Source organism: Trichosurus vulpecula, chromosome 4 (genome assembly GCF_011100635.1).
Source record: "Trichosurus vulpecula isolate mTriVul1 chromosome 4, mTriVul1.pri, whole genome shotgun sequence".
Taxonomy (NCBI): domain Eukaryota; kingdom Metazoa; phylum Chordata; class Mammalia; order Diprotodontia; family Phalangeridae; genus Trichosurus; species Trichosurus vulpecula.
The window spans coordinates 28,276,194-28,298,613 of record NC_050576.1 but is presented as its reverse complement, the minus strand read 5'-3'; the positions used below and the strand labels follow the sequence as shown (position 1 = coordinate 28,298,613).

Below are 22,420 nucleotides of genomic sequence, written 5' to 3'. Positions count from 1 at the left end.
ATTGAGGTTAAGTGACTTGCCCAAGGTCACACAGCTAGTAAGTGTGTCAAGTGTCTGAGGCCTCTACTCACTGAGCCACCTAGCTGCCCCCTAGTTTACTTTTCTCTTTGTAGCCCAGGCACTTAGTATACCATAAGTGCTTAATAAATGTGTCATTCATTCAAAAACTCACAGATCACAGGGACTTTAGAGGTGATGGAATCCAATTTACAAACAAGGAAAGGAAGACCCAGAGAGAGGCCACGCATGCAAAAGGATTCGAGGTAGAATTTGAACCCAGAGCTTCCTGACTCCCAAACCCAGAGCACACCTAATCCTCTATACCACACGGCCTCTCCTCTGCCCTAAGATGCTATGCCTTCAGTCACAGAAGTGTGTGATTTATGGACGTCTTGGGAAATGAAAGGCATTACAGACGGACTCCGAAGGCAAGGATGCTGGTCACACTGCCTTTATGTCATCAACCGTACCAGCCGTTATACTCTGAGCATCATTTTCGTCATGGTGATACCTAAGAGGGGGGCGCTGCTCTGTGTCCCCATTCTATAGAGGAGAGAATCTGAGCCTGTGAGAGGTTAAATGTCTACTTCAGAGTCACACAGCCCAAAAAAGCATAAGCAACTACTGCAGCACGTAGAGAGGCTGGGCAGCTAGGTGGCTCGGTGGATAGATTGCTGAACCTGGAGTCAGGAAGAACTGAGTTCAAATCCAGCCTCAGACACTTCCTAGCTGTGTGACCCTGGGAAGTCACTTAATCCTGTTTGCCTCAGTTTCCTCATCTGTAGATGAGGAGAAGCAAATGGCCAAGTACTCCATTATCTTTGCCAAGAAAACCCCAAATGGGGTCACGAAGAGTCAGACACAAAATAACACAACAAAATAGATTGGTTACTTGGGGAAAGCTTCATGGATGAGAATCATAAGCAGGCCTCTGAAGGCAAGAACACATGTAGTGGGGAACTCCCTGGGCCTGGGGATGGAAGACCTCATGGCCCCCGCTCTTAGAATTATAGACTCATCCATGGAGGACTCAAAGGCACTTTCAAGGCCATCCAGCCCAACCCCCTCATTTTTCAGAGAAGGAAGCATCCAAATCAGCGATGGGACTTGCTCGTCTTCTCCCAATGTTTACTCTTCTGTAAAATAGGTTGAAACGTCACTGCACCCTCCAGATCACAGGGTTAGTTGGACCAATGCTCCGTAAACTTTAAAGCACTGTGACAACTATGAGTCACCATTACTGTTGTTTTGGTAGGAAGGAGGATGTCCCAGGCAGGAGGTACAAAGTCCCTTGAGCAATTCAGTTTGGAAAGAAAGCTTATTAGGAAGGAGACTCCATGAACAGAAGCCAGAATGTGACTACGGCAGGCCTGAATGCCATAAATGGTGAGGGGAGCCTGTACAGATTAGGTGAGGTCTCTTCCAGCTGGGAGAATATTCGAGTTCAAACAGCTGCCTAGGTGAAGATGATGGCCTGTTCATAGCTGCTGCCCCTACCCCCAGAGAGGGGCTGCGGCTGGCAGAGAGATGGCACCAATGCCAGGGGCAGCCACTGAGAAAAATGTCCTCTCGCATTTGGCCTTGACCCCTTTTGCACTTGAGTCTGTAAGGCAGTACAGTACAGTGGAAAGCAAGTTGAATTTGGAGCCAGAGGTCCTGGGTTCAAATCCCATCTCTGCCACTTAGTTGCTAAGTGACCTTGGGAAAAGTCATTTAATCCCTGTAGCCTTCACTTGCCTTATCTGTAATCCCTTCTAGCTCTATGCAAATTCCAGTTTCCCAGAAGAGCCCATCCCAGGGCAGGCTGGTTAACTGAGGTTTGATTTGGGGAAGTCTCACTGGATCTATGCTACAAAGGTGGACCCTCCAGTTTCCCACCCTTCTCTCAGGCTCACGCTGTTATCTTTGCCAAGAAAACCCCAAATGAGGTCACAAAGAGTGGTATACCACTGGGTGGGTGGAAAGTGTCATACTGCTTTCTCTCCCTATCAGCAATTCCTTCTCTAGATTTCATCAGGGTTTTAGGCTCAGCCTTCATCCCCCATCCACATGGATGACAAGATGACATTCCTTGCACTCTGACCTCAGAGTTAGAAAGGATCTCAGATCAGAGACCCAGGTCTCTGCAGTAGACAGGAATCCACTTTTTTTTTTTTAACGAATCAGGGCTTGATTTATTGTTCTATTGTTATCTAGCCTTAAGGAGAAAATGTTAATAAGGCTTATTAAACTTAAGTATGTACTTTTTTTAGGGGTGGGGGGGAGCCAGTTGTTAAACATTCACCAGCAAACACTGAGCCAGTAGGGCTCTCTAAGTGCCTGACACATAGTAGGCACTTCATCCATGCTTATTGATTGTCATTGTATTACAGACATTCTGCTGAAAGGCCTAGACCCTCCCCACTCACCCCCACCTTGAGTAAGGAGCTCCCAGGCCCTGGGCATGGATTGTTGGCAGAGCCTTTTAGGACCCAGAGTTCCATCTATGATGAAGTATCCAGATGGGAAGTTGGTAGACCATTGGTTACTCCTGGAAGCTCACCATATGTGCCTCTCCTCATCCTTCTCCCATCTCTCTCCACCCATCTGGATACCACCCACCCTCCAGAATCCAGCTTTAACCCCCCCTCCAGAGGGAAGCCTTGCTGATGGCCCTGGCCCTGGTTCAGAGACTTGTCCACCCTCTGAACTAGAGTTATGCCACTGACTGACTCGACCACTCCTTTGAGACATAGCCTCAGTTAACTTGTGACGTCTCTGCCCCCTCCCTCCAGCCAATCTGTAAAGCTCCTTGGGGACAGGGAATGGAACTTACAACTTCTGGTATCTTCCTGTTCTGTGACAGGCATTCAATAAACGTTTGATTATATTTTTAAAGCACCGTAAGTTCAGCATATATGACTTGCAATGATTAACCATATCAGTTCTGGTAAAAATACAAAGACAAAGCCTTCCTGCCTATCTAGCATTGTTGTGAGGCCCTCACTAATACGTGTACTTGTATTCCTTGCTTATTCAATGTTAAACTTCTTGAGGAAGGAACAGGATCTGGCTCCATCTTTGTATTCCCCAGTGCCGTCTGCATAATAGGTGCTTCATACATCTTTGCTGGACTTAGTGTAAGAAGATGTGCCATGATGTTTGGGTGTGACCTCCCAGGATAGACTGCTTCCACTGGGGCTTGGCCATTTTCCCAAAGCACACAGCATGCTCAGCTCTGAGTTCTGCTAGAGCAGTGTCAGCTAGGTGATCACAAGACATCCTAGGCAGAGGAAGCAAACCTAACGAAGCTCAGGATTTGCAGTGGGAGTCCAGCCTTCACTCATGGAATTAGGATGGTCAGAGGTCAGAGTGCCAGAAGTCCAGGCTTGTAAGTGCAGGTGAAGCCAGAGTGGGTGAGTTAAGCTATAGGGTGAGCCAATTAAGAAACGTGGAGAAGACAGGAGAAACTGGAACATCTGAAGGGTATAGTTTGATAAAAGCAATGTGACAGCTGGGAGGCTCCTACGACTCTTGAGGTCCAGGAGTGATGCAATGGTGAAGGGGAGAGGGGAGGCCATGGAGGCTGGACCTCCATGAGGCCTCTCCTCATTGCCCACCCACAGGCAATGCCCCCACATGTTTAGGATCCACTTTTAAACAGTCTAACAAGTAGTTGTTGAGCCTCCAAGGAGGGGAGCCCACCACCACCTGAGGCAGCCCACACCCTTCTGGGATGGCCTCGGTTAGCCCCATGCCATCTGGTTCTGTCCTCTGGGGCCAAACAGGGCAAGGCTGGTCCCTCTTCCGAATGAGATCCTTTCTAGTACTTCAATGTGGCCATCGTAGATAGCTGCTGCACTCCACTTATCTAGGTCAGACATTCTTCCTTCCTTCGATGAGTCCTCAAATGGCATGAACTAAAGGCCCCCCATCATCCTGCTGGCCCTCTTTTGGAGCCAAACTTATCTCTCTGGATGTTCTGTCTTGATAATGTCATTTTTAAAACACTGGCATGTGCCAGCTGTGGTCTGAGCAGGGCTATGGATGGCAGGGCTTGTGCCTCTGTGTTCTGGTCAGTGCCTCGAAAGGCAGCAGAAGACTTTGTTAGCTCTTCTCATAGCCACGCCAAGCTGACAACCCATTTACTTGGCTCCATCCTCAAAGCCCTCTTTCACGTGAACTGGTCCATCTTATTGATCCAGTATGTGACCTAGTAAATTAAGTGCTTGAGTTGGAGTCAGGAAGACCCAAGTTTGAATCCTGGCTCAGTCACCTCTCAGCCTCAGTTTCCCCATCTGTACAGTAGAGATAATAATAGCACCTTCATCACCGGGTTATTGTGAGGATCAAATGAGATAATGCATGCAAAGCACCTTGCAACCTTAAAGAGCTGTATAAATGCTAGGTGTCGCCATCAGTGTTACTGCATGCCCACACAGGAGCTGGAGAAGGAAATGGTGAACCTTCCAGGGTCTTTGCCAAGAAAAACCCCAAATGGGGTCACGAAGAGTCAGACACAACTGACCCACAAGCACAGGAATGTAAAACACAGTCCTAGCTAACCACTTATTTGGAGCGACAACACACCCACATAGGAAATGGTTAAGTAACCATGCAACGTAGCATCTGATTGTGATAATGACCGAGGGCGCAGATTAATGTTGGGTGGAGCAATTGGGGAAAAGAAAAACTTGGGGCAATTAGGGCGGATCCCCTGTTATTGTTGGGTCATTTCAGTGGTGTCCAACTCCCCATGACCCCATTTGGAGTTTCTTGGCAAAGATACTGGAGTGCTTTTCCTTCCTCAGCTCATTTTACAGATAAGGAAACTGAGGCAAACAGTTTTAGTTAAGTGACTTGCCCAGGGTCACACAGCTAATCCGAGGCTGGATTTGAGCTCAGGAAGAGTTGTAGGGAGCCAGCTATATCCTGTTTGGGCCTCTTAGACCTCTGCAAGGCAGGGTCAATTGAGAATGCCAGTTTTAGAATAAGAAGACTTGGCAAAGAAAACCTGCCTTTGTAGCTGATTGTCTACATGGGAGGTGACAGAAATGTTTCAGCCTGGTTATCTATATGCGAGAGAACATAAATGTTTCAATTTGGTTAGCCTTGAGGAAAAATAGTGTCTCACTCCCAGGAACAAGGAGATAAAAAACTTAATCAATGCTTTCTTGTACTCTTCTTTGAAGTCAGGATAACTCAGCAATTAACCTGTATAAAATACTGTCAGTAACTCCATTAAAATGAGTCTATAGCCCCATGTCTGTCTTTTTGTGTCAATGACTTCATCACATATTCACGCCACTGCGGGCACAAAGAGTCTTCCTGATTCCAAGCCTGGTGCTCTAACCACTGTGCCCCATAGTGTAGGAAACATGGGCGGGCCCATAAAATCTCACTATGGGCCCAGAATAAAGTTAGTCCGATCTGCCTTATCTTTTCTTCTTTCTTGCTGCCATCTATCGACCTTCATATCACTCCCTAGACTTTTTCAATGACATTAGCTCCCTCTCACAGTCTTCTTCTCTACCCCTACCATACACCTTCTCTGTTTCAATGTTGATATCAATGGCTCTTGGGACATGATCGAGAGGTCTCTCAATGGCCTTAATTCTAATTTCCATCTCCATCCCACTGCAGCCTCACACCAGCATGGTCTGACATGGCAGTTCATCATCTCTTGGTAACATGCTACCTGCCCAGCTTTGAGATCGGATCTGACTTACTGTCCCTTGACCCATCCCTGTTTCCCAGGTTCAGCTTCCCCACTGTGGCTTCACTTGCCTCCATACTCAGCCTTGATGCTATGGTGTGCTACCACTCCCCTAAGGTCACTCTCTGACCTTTAGCCAGACTTTCCCTGGATAACCTCCACCCTCTGAGTTCTCCAGTCCTACTCCTGGGCTACTAAGCAGTTTAATGATGGTGCATAACATGAACCGGGCCCTCACTGCTGCTCATCCTTCCACTCCACTCTTTTTGACTTCTAAATCTCCAAAGTAAGCAACATTTTAGCAAAATGTAGTTTCCCTGCTTATCTCTCTTAATTAGGTCATTTTTGCTTTGGCTTTGTCTGAGATCATGATTGCTACCCCTGCCTTTTTTTTTACCTCAGCTAAAGCATAACAAATTCTGCTTCAGACCCTTACTTTAACTGTGTGTCTCTCTTTGTTTCAAGTGTGTTTCTTGTAAACAACATATTGATGGATTCTGGTTTCTAATCCATTATGCTGTCTGCTTCCATTTCATGGGTGACTTCATCCCATTCACATTCACAGTTATGATTAATAATTGTGTATTTCCCTCCATCCTATTTTCCTGTTTATCCTTCTCTCTCTCTCTCTCTCTCTCTCTCTCTCTCTCTCTCTCTCTCTCTCTCTCTCTCTCTCTCTCTCTCTCTCTCTCTCTCTCTCTCTTTCTCTCTTTCCCCATCCCTCCTCAAAAGTCTGTTTTGCTTCTGACTACAGCCTCCTTTAATCTCTCCTACTTTCTATTGTCCCCCACCCCCACTCCCGTCCCTTCTCTTATCCCTTCTGTTCCTATTTCCCCGTTGGGTAAGATAGATTTTGAAATCCAACTGAGTGTGTATGTTATTCTTTCTTTGAACTAATTCTGATGAGAGTGAGGTTGAAGCAGTGCCCACCACCCTCCCATTTTCTACTCCACTGTAAAAGCTCTTCCTTGCCTGCCTCTTTTATGTAAGATAGTTTTCTCATTTTCCCTTTCTTCGCCTTCTCCCAGTACATCCCTCTTTCTCACATCTTAATTAATTTTTTGAGATAATCCTATTACAGTTAACTCACACTTCTGCCCTCTGTCTATGTATACACCTTCTAACTGCCATAATAATGATAAAGTTCTTACAAATTACAATCATCATCTTCCCATATAGGAATGTTCCTGTTTACCTTTTTGTGCTTCTCTTGACTCTTGTGTTTGAATATCAAATGCTCTATTCAGTTCTGGTATTTTTATCAGAAATATTTGAAACTCCTGTATTTCATTAAATACTCATTTTTCTTCCTGAAAGAATATACTCAGTTTTGCTGCGTAGGTTATTCTTGGTTGTAATCCTAGCTCCTTTGCCTTTTGGAATATCATATCCTGAGCTCTTTGCTTCTTTAATATGGAAGCTGCCAGGTCTTGTGTGACCCTGACTGTAGCTCCATGATATTTGAATTGTTTCTTTCTGGCTGGCTGCTTGCAAAATATTCTCCTTGATCTGAGAGCTCTGGGATTTGGCTATAATTTTCCCGGAAAATTTTCACTTTGGGATATCTTTCAGGAGGTGATCCCTTTTGTGCACTTATCGTGTAGTGACTATCATTCTCACCTACTAAATTGTGAGCTTTGAAATCATCCTAGCTGACCAGTGTACAGATCTCTAAGCATCACAGCACCCTTTCCGGACATTATCTGATTTGATCTTCCCAGGAGCCCTGTGGGGTGACTGCTGGTGGTCTTAGTATCCCCATTTTTACAGATAAGGTAACTGAGGCTTAGAAGTTAAATTACTTGCCCAAGGTTACATAGCTTGTGTGGGACGTGCGATTTGAAGCTAAGTCATGCTTGGATCTAAGGCTAAGGTACTTTTGACCCTTAGACCACACTGCCTCTCATGAAGGCAAAATCCCCATCATCTATGGATTTTGTATCAAGCACAGAGCACTGCATTTAGTGGCTGATTTTAAAATGTTTATTGAATTTAATTGAAAGAACGGAAAACCTGGGTTCTAGTTCTGGTTTTCAGGCCACACTTTGTTCTAAGCTTCTTCCCAGATTTAAATCTATTTATGGTCTATTATCTGACATTCTATGTTCTCCAGTTCCCCCCACCCCTAAAATACTGTATTTCAACTTTTTCTCTGCTGTTTGTTCACTTGTTTCAGTCATATCTGACTTTTTGTGACCCCATTTGAGGTTTGCTTGGCAAAGACAGTGGAGTGGTTTGTCATTTCCTTCTCCAGCTCATTTTACAGATAAAGAAACTCACAAGGTTAGTAAGTGCTGAGGCTGGATTTGAACTCAGGAAAATGAGTCTTCCTGATACCCAGCCCAGCACCTGCTTGATAGGAATAGTTTGATGGAAAGAGAAATGGAATGCTTGGCCTAGAAGACACCAGGGGGCAGCAATGTCACAGCCATCTTAACTAGGCTTCAGAAAATTGTGTACACCTCTGCAACAATAAATCAAACATTTCTTTATTAAATATCCACTATGTGGATGCACTCTGTGCTAGGGACTGTATTGGTAATTAGAGTGGGACTTCTTTTTATTGTTTTAGAATGCTAAATTAATTAAGTGTCTTTGATTGAGTCTTCCTAGGCACAAAGCCCCAGGCTGGTTAGCAAACTAGTTCCCTAGTTTGAGAGAGGTGGGAAGCCCCCAGTGCCCTAAGGGGAGTTGCTAAGACCAGAGCCAATAGTACTCGCCTAAGTTCTGATGAAGTCTAAGGGCAGTATAAAAAGAGAGAACAGAGTTGTTTGTTTGAGGGTCTCACTCCTGGCAGAGTGTTGCTATGGAGACTCTGGGTAGCCTCTCTAAGAGCCTCCCGACTTGTGAACCCAGATGTTGATGTTTCCCTGGTAACCATGAATTGTGATTTGGTCTATTTATATTGTGTACGTTTGTAATTTGTTTGTATTTGCTCTAAAGTTCAGGTTGCTGGCTTTTCCTCCTGAACTACGTGAATGATATTTGTATGTTGGATTGAAATAAGATTGTTAACCCCTTAACGTTGCTTTCCTTAGTAAAGCAGATTAAAAGAACCGGTGATGGCAGCTTTCTGTGTACTGGTCTTGTTGAGTCTTACACCCCTACAGCAGCTGCTAGCAGACTGTTGCAGGGGGCACAAAAACGAAACAGAGTCTACCCTCAAGGATCTTCCATTCTACCAGGGAGAAGAACACAAATATGTAAATGTGTGCAAAATAAATCCGAGGTTTGGGAGGAGGGTTCAAGGGGAAACTCTGGAGCAGCTGGATGGGAGGGTGTCTACGAAAGGCCTCAGGGAGAGGAGGTGGTACTCAAGGAAGGAACAAGAGATTCCAAGAAATGGAAGTGAGGAGGGTGTGCATTCCAGGCATGGGGAAGAGCTTGTGGGAAGATACAGAGATGGATCGTGATGTGGGAAGCAGATTAAGAAAGCCAATTTTTATGGAATATAGGAAGGGAAGCAATAAAGTGAGGCTGAAAAGGTGGGTCGGAACCAGGCTGTGACATGTTTTCACTGTTAAACCAAAGAATTTGTATTTATGCCTAGAGATAGTAAGGAATCATTTGGAGCTTACTGAGCAGAGGAGTAACATAGAGCTGTGCTCTAGAAGTATTGCTTTGGTACTATTTGGATGATAGATTGAAGTGAGGAAAGACTTGAGGTAAGAAGATCAATAGTACAGGCAAAAGATGATGAGAGCTTGAACTAAGATGGTTGTGGTGGGAGTGGAAAGAAGGCGACAAATGGGAGAGATGCTTTGGAGGCAGAAGTAACTTTGTGACTGATTGGATACGTGGGGTGAAGGACTGAAAAACTGAAGATGTTTCAAAGTTGTAACTGGAAGGATGGTGGTGTCCCCAGAAGAAATAGACAAGTTACTCAGAGGAGAAGGTTTGGGGAGAAAGGTAACAACATGGTGAATTTTAGATGCCCATGAGACATCCAGTTTGATACATCCAACAGATAGCTGGTGAAGCAGGAGTAGAGCCTAAGAGACTGGCTACGTAGGTCTCTGAATCATTAGAATCAAAACTGACATGTTATTTGCTCTCTCTCTCTCTCTCTCTCTCTCTCTCTCTCTCTCTCTTGTTTCTTCTTTCTCCTGTTTCTTCCTTGGTTCTAATTCTTCTTTACAACACGACTAACATGAAAATAGGTTCAATATGAAGGTATATTTGTCCAGTCCTACCCTCTCTTCTGACCTCAAGTCTCACATCCCCACCTGTCCCTTGGACTTCTCAAACTTGATGTCCCATAGACATCTTCAACGTGTCCAAGACAGCTCTGTATCTTTCTCCCCAAATCTTCTCTTCCTAACTTTCCTATTGCCGTTGATGACACTATCCTCTCATTCCTGCAGGCTCCCTCACACTTCTGATGCTGCCACTGCCTGGTGGAGGCCTTCATCACCTCAGGTTCCAATAGCCTTCTGCTTGGTCTCCCTGCCTCAAGCCACTTCCCACTCTAATCCATCTTTCCTCATCTGGATTTTCCAAAAGCACAAGTTCATAAACTGTTTATAAACTACAGTAGCTCCCTATTACCTCCAGGATCAAATACAAAACCCCGTTCAGTGTTTAAAGTTCTTCATAACCTTCCACTCCCACCCCCAACCTCTACTTATAGCTCTCTGCCTACCACATATTCTGGATTTAAAGACACCGGCCTCCTTGCTGTACTTCACGCAAAACACTCCATCTCCCAGCTCCAGACATTTCCTCTGGTTTTCCAGAATCCATGGCCATAGTAATCTCTTGTTCCCAGGTATTGGGTATGAGTTCTATGGTTCAAAACATCTCCGCCATGATCCGTGTAGATTGTAAGGGCCAGGAGTCACCTGTTTAGATTGTAAAAGTCAGGACCCTGGAGGGGTGGAGGGTAGGTATAAAGCAGGTGGGCACTGGTCAGTGAGTGGGGAACCTTTAGAGTTGAAATGCACAAGCTAGGATGCTGTGTGTGCCTTGATCGGCCCCCATCAAGGCTTGGGGGGAATCTGTATTTGCCTCAACTGGCCCCCATTGAGACTTGGAGGGATTTAGGGGAATGCACAAGTTGTCTCTGTCTCAATTGGCCCCATTGAGACATAGGGGGAATTGCTCCCCACCTTCTCCCCTATGAGAAGGGTGATTAGGGAACACTGTAGGAGTTGGTGCTCAGCAACCCTTGTGAGAAGGTTAGATAGAATAAAGTCCACATTGTTTAATTGTTAACCCCTTGGAAGCTGTCTTTCCTCTATAAAAGCAGATCAAAGAATCTGTGCTAGCGGCCATCCTGGGTGTGCTAGGGCGTTTGCTAATATACTCCCATGTCTAAAATGCTCTCCCTCCTCATCTCTGCCTTGGCTTTCCTGATTTCCTTCAGGTACCATCGAAAATCCCACTTCCCAAAGGAAGCCTTTTCCAGTCCTCCATAATGCTAGTGCCTTCCCTATGCTGATCACTGTACATATGCTGTTCATCCATAATTGTTTGCATACTGTCTTCCTATAATGACAGTAAATTTATCGCCTTGATATAACAGATTCTATTTTGTATTAGGCCACTATTTTGTGACAAAGTGTTTTGGTGTCTGTTTTTCATAACTTGTTTTTCAATATTATGATAAGCAAGCATATGTGTTGTATAGGCTAGTCAACAACATGTGTGTTCACGAACAACTAGGAAACATATGGGACCCCTGGAAATGACAGACTACCTATGGAAACATTTGTTAAATAATTTCCTCGTTAGTTCATATCATCGAGCAAATTAATTTGACGAACAAATTAGATCGTTTACCATCAGTCTGAATTTGGGTGTAAACAGCCAAGGATATCTATAGCTAACACTACAAGAAACCCACCAGCTTCTAGCTTGTCCTTGGGTCACGAGAGAGGCAGCTCCTGCATTAGCCACATTGGAGATTCAGGCATCTGCCATATCACTTGAATGCAGGACTGACTGATTGGCTGAGATTTTCTGGCTTGCCCAGTAGCTATCTGGGTGGGAGATACATGCTTTCTGGCTGGGCAGAGAGTTTTATGAGTGAAATTTAACAAAAAGGTACACTGAGGCAATTTCCCATGCCAGATAACATTTATTAGCAAGGGGATGCTGCCTGCCAATAAATGGTTTGCTTCCATTTATCGAAGTTGAGTCAGTGCCAATGTTTGCAGCCAACATCGAGTTTTGAGGCCCTAAGGAGCAAAGAGAGAGACCTTCAGAAACTTGACCAGTGGTGGCTGAGACGAGAGCTATACAGTAACTGTGGAGTGTGCTGCTGAAGTTTAAAGGGGGGAAGGAGGAGTTTATATCTCTGTTCAAAGTAAATATCTCTTTGTAGAAGGTAATTGATTTTAAGTTGTTTAAGTGGAACTGGGGCACTAGTGACTACAAGTTAACAATGGGGAGAGCACAGACCAAGAGGCAAGCTGAAGGCATTAGAGAAAAGGTATCCTAATCCCTCAGGGGTACCCCTAGAACCTAGAGGTTGCAAAGCAGCTGGCCTTGACCTAAGAGAATTAGACAAGTAAGCCCTCATTACAAATGTTTGAATAAATAAATGAATCAACCTTAGCAGGAATGAGTTTATTAGGTGGCTGCTCACTCCAACAGGAGAGAGAAAGAATTATGGAGAGGCAGAATTAAGGATGTGATCAAAGAAACGTATGACTGGAAAACAAAATGTCCTGGGCATGCACTGAGAACAAGGGACAGACAGAAGAGGTACAGTCTACATGTTCTGCTGGCATTCTCGGGATCTCAAGAGAAAACCAGGAAGGTCTCCAGTATGTTGAGGGAACCCCAGTGGTAAAGTCAAAAGAGGACACAGATAAGAATCCTAGAAGGTAGGAATGGTCTCCAGTCTGCACCATTGCAGGAAACACCCGTATTGTTGAGATCAAGGAGCCATTGGAGCATTAAAGTGAAATAGGGGTGAGTACTTGCCCCCCACCCAGGGCCTCCGGTATCCTTAATGGGGGCCTTCCCTCAACCTAGGAGTCTATGAGGTCACTGAGAGAGTAAAGATGTCAATTCCAGTCTGACTTCTCTTCTTTGCTTTTGTTGCCAACCCCTCAGAAAGCACAGAGTAATTAATTGTCACTGTTAGCCACTTCCTCCCTCCTGGATACTCTCTTTCCTTGACTTCATTCTCTCTCAGTTCTCCTTCCACTTGTCTGATCACTCCTTCTCAGACTTCTTTGCTTGGTCTTTGTCTGTCTCCTGCTCCTTAATTGTAGGTGGCCCCCAAGGCTCTAACCTGTGATCTCTCCTTGTTTCTCTTTACTCTCTTAGTGACCTCATCAGCTCCGGAGTCAACTCAGCGATCTAAGAAGGTGGTTCCCAAATCGTATATCCACCCCTAGCCTCTCTCCCAGGCATGAGCATCACCAACGGGCTGCTGCACATCCATACATGTCCAAACAGATATCCCTTAGGCATACTCATACCTAAAACGGGCCTGCTTATGATATTTCCACCCCCAAGGTTCCTCTTCTCTGAATTTTCGTGTTTCTCTCAAGGCTCAAAATCTCTTCAGATTACCTCTCTAGCGCTGGAAGGGACCTCAGAGGCTCCTCTAATTTAACATCTTCATGTTACAGATGAGGAAAGCCTGCTTGGAACTAAAACCTAGGGCTTCTGACTTCAGCTGACCCTACAGCACGTTATTTATAAACTACAGTTGGGCAAGTAGGGGGCACTGTGGACAGAGCACTGGATCTGGAGTTAGGAAGACGTGACTCAAATCTAACCTCAGACACTCACTAGTTGTATGTCCTGGGCAAGCCACTTGTTTGCCTTAGTTTCCTCAACTGTAAAAAAAGGGGGAGGAATAATACCATCTACCTCCCAAGGTTGTTGAGAAGATTGAATGAGTTAGTTAATATTTGTAAAGTGGCTGGCACATAGTAGGTGCTACATAAATGTTATATTATTGTGAAGACAATGATGATGATGGGATCAAGGGATCATATGATCATGTCAATCATCTTCGATTTGCCTTTCAAAAGCTTAAAAAAGTTGATGAAATCTTAGACTGTTTTAGTAGGAGAAAGAATGCTGGGTGTGAAGTCAGAGGAACCACAAGGTTGTGTGACCTTGGAGAAATCTCTTCACTTCTCCAGGCCTCAGTTTTTTCATCTGGGTGGAATGCACTCAATGACAGCCAGGGTCCCTTCCTGCTCTGAAGCTATGGTCCTAATAGGACTCCAGAAGGAGGGGAGTAACAGTTCAGATAAATTCTGAGTATCCTTTCTGATCTCTCCACAACCCTGTGAGGGAGCAGGGCCAACCTGATTCATCTCATTTTACAAATGAAGCCATCCAGGCTCCAAAAATTTAAATGTCTGCCTGCAGGTGCACAGACAGTATGAGAGGCAGGATTGGAAGGTGCCCAGCAAGTCCCTCCACTGCCACTGCTTTGACCGTCTCTTCCCCCAGACCACTTTGCATCTGCTGCCCTGCCTGCTCCGCAGAATGAGATGCCCCTCCCAGCATAAACTCATCACTTCTAAGCCTGCCAGCCCAAGCCTCGATTGACACCACCTCCTCAGCCTCCTGGCCGGTGATTGGAGGGCTGAGCACCAAACTCCTCCAAGGGCCTTCCTTTATAGAGCTCTGGTCATTTTTGACTCACTCCAGTCAGCTTCTGCTCCCCTACGTGACTTGAACTCCACAAAACAAGATACGCCCTGGTGTCCTGTTCCTCCCCGTCTCCGTCCCTCCCCCTCCCCATGCACTCCTCCTCACCTCCTCCTTTCCTGTCCCCTCTTGTGTATTGTCTTTCCCCTTTACATCGTAAGCTCCTTGAGGGCAGGGATTGTCTTTCCATTAACTGTATCCCCAGTGCTTAGCCAGAGTGGACTGGACGGATAGCAGCGCTGCTAGACGGCCCTTTTCCCAGCAACTGTGAGGGAGGGTTAGTTACTCAGCTCTCGGGGACACGGAGCTTGGCAATCTTGTCTTCAGCCGCTGCGGCCTCTGCCTCCTCAGCAGCCACAAGAAAGTTCTCACTAACTAATCTCAAACATGGACGAGACTTGACCAATGGAAAAATGTTAAAGAGAAGTATTAGCCTCTGCATCTGACTTGGAGCCGACACGTGAGCAGGTTCTTTGGGGGCTTTTTCGCATTGTTGAATCGTTTGAGTGGTGTTTTCGTTCGCGATTTTCTTGGTAGAGACACGGAAGGATTTAACGTTTTTACCCTAGAAGAAAAAATTTGGGCAAACAGGGTTAAGAAACGTCTTAAACCGCATTTGAACTCGCAGTTTTCGATTGCAAGACCCGAACTTTATTCACGGTTGGGTTACTAACTCTGCGCTTGACCCGCAACATTAAATACATTTGATCAATTCAGGCGTTATCAACTATCCACTTGCACGTTTGCAAGAAAGGTTAGTCGTTAAACGCCGGCCAAACGCAGACAGTATTACTCTCAATAAGCCTTTTAATCTTTTTTCAGACAAAACAAATCAGGGGAGAGCGCGAACGCAGTCCCCCACTACCACAAATTATGCAGTCGAGTTTCCCGCATTTGGGGAAATCGCAGGGGTCAGCCCATCCGGAGTGCAATGGATAAGCCTCGCCCTGGGGAAACCACCTTCGTGATCATGGAATCACCCCTGCCAGGTAAGTATGCTTTTCGATCTGCACTACCCGAACTACCCGACCAGCAAAGCACTGTGCGCATAGGGTGATCTCTACGTGTTCATTTCGGAAGTGCCCTGAAAACAATCACAATAATTAGACTTATTCCTTGATTACACTACGAAGACCCCCCCGGGGGCGAAGTCTCTGCGTGTGTGTTTTTTTTCTTCCTATAACACAGACCAGCAGCCACGGCGCTCCCTTATCTGCATGCTCCCTCCCATAGGCTCCTGGATTGGTCCAGCCTTTAACGTGCAGTTATCCTGGGCGGTGCTCGTGAGCTGGCAGGCTGAGTGCCGGCCAGAAATTTCACGCACGCGCAGAAGCTGGACACTGTAACTTCCATTTCCCAGGTTTTGCGCTTCGTCCTTTCCATGCCTCCAAATTACTTCGTAATGTGTCTAATATGTAGGTAATTGTTACCCCTATCACGCTGTAAACTCCTTCGGGGTTTTTGCTTTTCTTTGCGTCCCCAGCACTTAGCCCTGAGACTCCCCTCCCACACCCGTACAGCCACACCCTTCCTTTTAAATGTGTTCTCTTCTCGTTACAGCTCGAACGTCAGCTCCTCCAGGACGACTAGTGTTTTTCACTTTGCTGATATTTGTATTCCAATCGCTTAGCACACTTCCAGGTACATAGTAAGAGCCTAATAAATGCCCGCTCACTGACCGACTGACTTGATCGTTGGCTTGACAGCTTGTCCAGCCACGCTGCTCTTTGCTGATCAGTCTCACCGGCTTGAGGCAGCCAGGTGCCTCGGTGGATAGAGCCCTGGGTCTGGAGTCAGGAAAACCTGAGCTCAAATCCAGCCCCATACGCTTCCTAGCTGGGCATGTTATCACTTCGTCTCTGTTTGCTGGAAGAATTAAAAAAGGATTCACTGGAGAAGGACACGGTAACTCGCTCCGGTGTTTTTGCCAAGACCATGGACAGCAATGGTCTGCGGAGTGCCGAGGAGTCGGACACGACTGAACAGCAATTACCGTAGTTGAGAGGAAATTCAGAGGCCACCTGCAGAGGGGGAAACAGGAGGATGAGGGGACTTTGCCCATGCAAAGTCACGCGGACTCCGAATAAGGGCGAGCATTTATACAGCCTTCATGTAGTGTGCAAAGCGATATACGTGTATATACGTACACACGCATATACAGTTATGAAATCTTTTATTCTTATACCCTGTGATTTAGGTCCTCGTTTTGCAAGGGGGTGAAGAGGGATGGGGTTAGTAGGGAAGAATTGAAGGGGAGGTGAAGTGACTTGCCGGTAAGTGAATGACGCAGGATTCGAACTCCGGTATTACCGACTTCCTTGCTCTATCTACTGTGCCACCTAGCTGTGCTCTTTACCCCGGGACTTCACTGGGTTGTCATTGTCTCCTGACGCCTCCTTCCTGGCTCTAGAAAGCCGCATGACCTTCCCCCAGTCGCTTCCCTTATTTCGCCTGCTCGGAAGGCAGACATTTCCCAGTTGTGAGACCCAGGGGACAAGGGACTTACTTTGTCCCTCATTTTCCTGACCAGAAAAACGGGGGCTGCGAGTTGACCCTAATGCCCCCTACGGCGGTACTTGGCAGCTTGGAGTTTCTAGAGCACTTTAGAAAGTCAGACCTTACAGAAAAACGGAACTTTAATTCGACGATGGCCAGCTAATTACATTATGTAATTCCCGACAGTCGTTTAAATCAACAAAAACAACCCAAAAAATGACAGTCGCTAAGGTCAACAGTCAGCTGGTGACAGTTTCTCACAGAAGCGGCCGTATTGTGAGAATCCCTTGACAAGACTAAGATATCAATTTGGCAGAAAAAAGGGTTATAACTGTATGCATGCCCAAAACCAATTAGTTTCTAGAGGAGATGAAAACTATTTTTCTCATCAAAAAGTCAGGGGACAGGGCGAAAACCGTTCCCCATTAGCACAAACTATGCCAGCCAAATTTCCTGTTTTTCGGAGAAAACACTCCAAGACTAAGCAGCTTTTGACATTAAAGGAAATCGCAGCGCTCAACACACTCGCGGTACAAAGGAGAAGTCGCCTTCCGGGAGAGTACTTAGGCTGCCGGACCAGTACAACCTGACGGCTCACCTAACCTGTACATATGGTGATACCCGGGTAGCTGCACCTGGATCCCCTGGGAGGGACATTACATCCTTCCAGATACCCTTCTCCCCCCTGCTGGGATTCTTTGCCCCTATACTGGCTGGATCCTTAAGTAATCCCCCACCCCGAGCTAGCTTTTTTTTCCCAACCAAGGAAGGATTTCTTTATCTGCATATTCCCGCCTCCTCGCTCCTGGACTGTCATGGCGTCATGATAAGGCCCCGCCCCCATGAGTTTTCCTTCCCTTTTTTTTTCAGGTCCATTGCCCTCTGGTTGCTAGGCGACGCTCCTCTCCGGCGTTTTATCCCCTGGGAGCGCTGCTGGGCGTCCCCACCCGCACGAGTCGATGCGTGTCAGCCCGGGCTGGCGAGTTCTAACTGGACGCAGACAGATTTGCCCCCGCAGCTGCGGTGCACCTTTCCCTGTCCACTGCATCTAGGTAAGAAACAGCAGTAAGCTGTGGACCATATTGGGAGCTGATTTTACTCCACTCCACTTTATTTATTAATAAAGGCTTTTGTTATTGGACCTACAAGGGCTTGCTTTAAACGACTTTAAAAGTTCAGACTGTGATCTGGAGTCAATTACCCAAAAGAGCCCACACTGGCGCTGGAAAAAGGAGGTGCAGGAGGAATGCTCCCATTCATGGGGCCCAAGGTTACAAGGGGCTCCAGAGCCTGAGTACGAGGGAGGCTCCTTAATGAATCAGCTTCTTCCTCCAGCCTGTGCTTACAGACCCTCACGGCAGGGGACTCTTGGTCTAAGGGGGCTGTAAAGGTTGGAGAAGTGGATTGATAGGTTCGTAGACTTCCAGTTACTAGGGAGCTTAGGAGTCATCTAATCCATCCCCTAGAATTTACAAAGTGGGAAATGGCTAGAAAGGTGAAGGAGTTACCCAAAGCCAAGACTTGAACCCAGGTCCTCTGGCTCCAAATTCGGTTACTCTCTCACTGATTGGAGTCCTTCAGGTCTGTGGAGTTTCTTCCTGTGAATTCTCTGCTTCTTTAGAACTCACTGATCTTGTTTTCCCCCCTCTCCTGTCACCTCCTAAAAGCACCGAACCCACGGTGAGCTCCTGGAGGCCAAGGGCTCTGGCCTACACATGTGAGGAAGGCACTAATGAGTAAGGGGGCCAAACACCATGCACACAGGGGTGTTGGTTTCCCCATTACCAGTCAGGTCAGGGCTTCCATAGAATCTGGAATTTCTGCCTTTTCAAATAAAATGGAATTTGTCTGCACAGAACAGAACAGGTGTCAGCAAATGGAAGAGTTATCCTGTACCCTAGTGTGGGAAGGTACACACATATTTACACACATCCCACAGCATACCATGGAGATTAGGCAGTTTCTGAGATTCAGAAAAGATCTAAATACATGGAAGCAACTACTTGGCTAGAACTCAGGAGGGGCAGTGAGAGAGAAGGCCCAGGCACTGGTGTAGTCTTTTTCCCAGTTCTGCTCATTCTTCCCAAGGAATTCTATGCCAAATGGAATTGTGTCTGGATCTATCATCTGGGACCCAGATTCAACAAAATCAGAGCTGGAAGAAACCTGCAAAATCAGCCGGTCTTAGTCCGCTTCCTCAGGACAAAACCAAGGTTCAGAGATGAGTTTTTACACATTTTGTGCCGCCAGAGATCAGTCAGTCAATCCCATAGGAAACTGGTGACCGAGCTGATACTCAAACCCTGCTCTCCAGGCCCCTGGGTCTTTCCAGTAGAATGTAAACTCTCTGAGGGCAACCTTGAAAGCTCATTTTGTTTTTGAATACCCAGCACTTAGCACATAGCTTGGCACATAGTAGGTTCTTAATGTTTGTGGAATTCAATCAAATTTCTACCACTCTAATCCCTGGCCATCTTCTCCTTGCCAGAGACCATACCCTTGGTTCTCTTCCTGGCCCAGCTCGTAATCATAAATACCTGGTTCTCTGAACTGGTTTCCCTGATATAGCCTTTGGTGACCTGCTTACTGCCCAGCTATCCCAGATGGCCATCACTGGCCGTGGCTGGCCTTGGAATGACACTGGTCAACTCCTCCTCCACCCCCAGGCTCCCCTCGGATTGGAGTTTATCTTTGCCCATCTAACCTCTGAAGATGTTTATTGATTGAAGGAGCTGAGGATGTTCAGCCTAGACTGATCACTTGAAGGACGGGGCACACGATTTGTCTTTCGATATTTGGAGGCTTCTCGAGTACAGCAAGGATCAGGCATGTTCTGTTCGGCTCCAGGGGGCAGAACTTCAACCCTGCAGGAAGGTGCATGAAGCTCTGCCCCCAAGAGGGAGATCTCAACTCTGCGTCACAAAAACTTTGTTACAGGTATCAAATAAGTGCAATGGGGTGCCTCAGGGCTCCCTGCTTCTTAAGGGAGTCTTCCCCCCTTCATACTAGTGCCTTTCCTCCGTTGATAATCTCCAATTTATCCTGTAGGTAGCTTGTTTGTGCTTAATTGTCGGCATGTTATTTCTCCCTTTAGATTGTGAGGGCAGGGATTATATTTGGCTTTCTTTGCGTTCCCTACCTAGCACGGTGCCTGGCATGGAGTAGGCACTTAATACACGTTTATTGACTGACCGACTCAAGAGATAGCGAGTTCTCCATCTTTGGAGGTCTTCAAGCATAGGCTGAATGACCACTTGCCAAGGATGTCATAGGATTTCTCCATCAGGAACAGGCTGAACTGTGGCCTGCACGGTGGTCCCCAAAGTCTCTTCCAACTCTGAAATTCCATGTCTCCAGTCTGTCATCCCCCATGCCTCAGTTTTGCTTTCCTGTTTATTTCCTCCTAGCACTGTTGATATCTGGTGTTCAGTTATTTCAGTATTGGGTCCTTTTTTTCTGAGGATAGAAACTTGCCAGCTCTGTCTGCCACACTGGGCTTCATCATATCAGCTTCCTTCTTCCTTCCTTTGACTAGGAACACAAGGTTGCCCCTTCTAAGAGTGGTAGGCTCATAGTGGGCCAAGACTCTGTTGTCCCCTATTGGCACCAATTAGCCCCTTTGCCCCGGATCCTCTCTAATATTAATCTCACCAGTCCTGGAAATCTGACAGGTGAGATTACAAACATAGCTGAGCCCCCCAAAGACCCTTGAATACTCCCTTTGATCTTCCAGGGCTGCCATAGTGGGATGGCAGAAAGAGCCTGATTTGGGGGTCAGAGAACCTGGGTCCACATCCTGGCACTGTGACTCACTGTGTGACTGTAAGTGAGTCACTTCAACTCTTCTGGTGTCGTTTCCTTCTCTATAAAACTAGGGTGCTGGATCAGATCTAGGGTCCCCTTCAGTTCTCAATCTTAGGATTTCTCAGAGCTGCCAAGTAAAGTGGTCTAGACATTTACTCTGACCCATTGCACATCCTGGAAAGGGCTGACCTCTGAGAGGAAGAAGAATGAGCGGACAGGAACTAACTGCCTGAGCGTCTTCCCTGTGTCTGTCACCTAGTCATCTTAGGGTAGAGTAGGGACTCTAGGAAGCTGGGGCGTTAGAAAGGACCCTTGAGATCCCCAGTAGACGGCAAGGATGGTCTCATTTTCATCCTTGTAGCCCCAGAGCCCAACACACAGTAGGTGCTTAGATTATTCCACAAATGTTTTTTGAACAGCACCGGATGACAATGCAAATCTTGCCAAGTTCACTCACACAAATAGTTTGCCCTTCTTTCTAGTTTTCAGTTTCTGCCGTGAGTTGTCTCCACCCTCCAACCTCTGGTTAGAAATAAGACAGGACCCAGAGTGTGAATAGTGTCATCTGATGCCAGTCTGAGCCCCCTAATCCAACTGATCACCTTTCAAAGGCAAGTGAAGCCTAGAGAGAAAGGATGTGACTCACCCAAGGTCACATAACTAGGTACTGGCTAAACAGAGAATCAAACCCATGCCTTTAGACTCAAAGTCCAGTGTTCCTTCCACTAAATGGAAAGAGGACACCTTCAGACTTGGGGTATAGGGCTGGCTGCCTCAGAGGCAAGGAAAGGGGACCTCTTATAGTCCTGGTTAGCTCGTGTACCTTCTCATCAGATATCTCCAGATTAAGTTTGAGAGACAATAAGCTTCCCCCTTCTCAAAATTCACAGGGCCCACTTATGAATAACGGGTGATAGCTCTAGGTTTGGAAAAGACCTCGGAGGCCATGGAGTCTCACCTCCCATTTATAAATGAGGATATTGAAGCTCAGGGAGGTTAGGAAACAGTCAATGGAAGTAAATGTGTGTTCAATGTTAGCATTCTTTCCATATAATCGAAACCCCTCATTTTACAGATAAAGAAACTGAGGCCCACAGAGGTTAAGTGCCCTGTCCAAGGTCACACAGGTTGAAAGTAGCAGAACCAGAGTTCAATGGGAATAAATTCCTAGCTCTCAAGGACAACCAACCCAACGTCTTCTTTCAAATTTCATAGGTACCCATGAGATTCCTTCTTCTTCCCTCCTACCAGCTCTCAGCTCCCTTCAGGCTACTGGGCACTACAGCTGTACCCTTCAAGCAGGCCTAATCATTTGGAAAGCTTTCTGAAGTCCTAGAAAACTGGAAATAAAGCCTGGATGAAGACCCAGACATCAGGGAGGGGGACAAGCTGGGAAGGAGACTCTCAGAGCCCAGCTGTGGCTGTTTCTCATCAACCAGAGAAGAAAGGAAGGTTTAATGATGAAAGGAGGCAGGCCGGAACCTTGTTTGCTACTGATGGGTCTCATAAACGCCCGTCGTCTTTGATAACGTTGCTATTTGCAAACCCTCAGCAGCGCAGCTGACAAAACCTCTCACCAGCTGCTTGCAGAACCTTGTGTCGGTGATGTCACACAGCGGGGAGGGGGAGGTTTGGCTGGGGGGGAGATGCAACCATGCCTGCTTGTGGATGTGAGGATGCTCTAGGCAGGGGTTGCACTTGGAACATGAAGGAAAGGATGCCCTAATGATGGGCTGAGATCTGGGCACCAGGCCCTTCCCACCACCCCTGGACCTCAGCCCATGTGTCCAGCTGGACCTG

General features: G+C 46.5%; 1 non-coding gene across 1 annotated transcript; it reads right to left on the bottom strand.

Annotated features, from left to right (window-relative positions):
* Window positions 1-15,153: 15,153 nt before the first annotated feature.
* On the bottom strand, window positions 15,154-15,317 carry LOC118849365. The gene has a single exon (XR_005010411.1). It is a non-coding gene; the product is annotated as a U1 spliceosomal RNA (small nuclear RNA).
* Window positions 15,318-22,420: the final 7,103 nt, after the last annotated feature.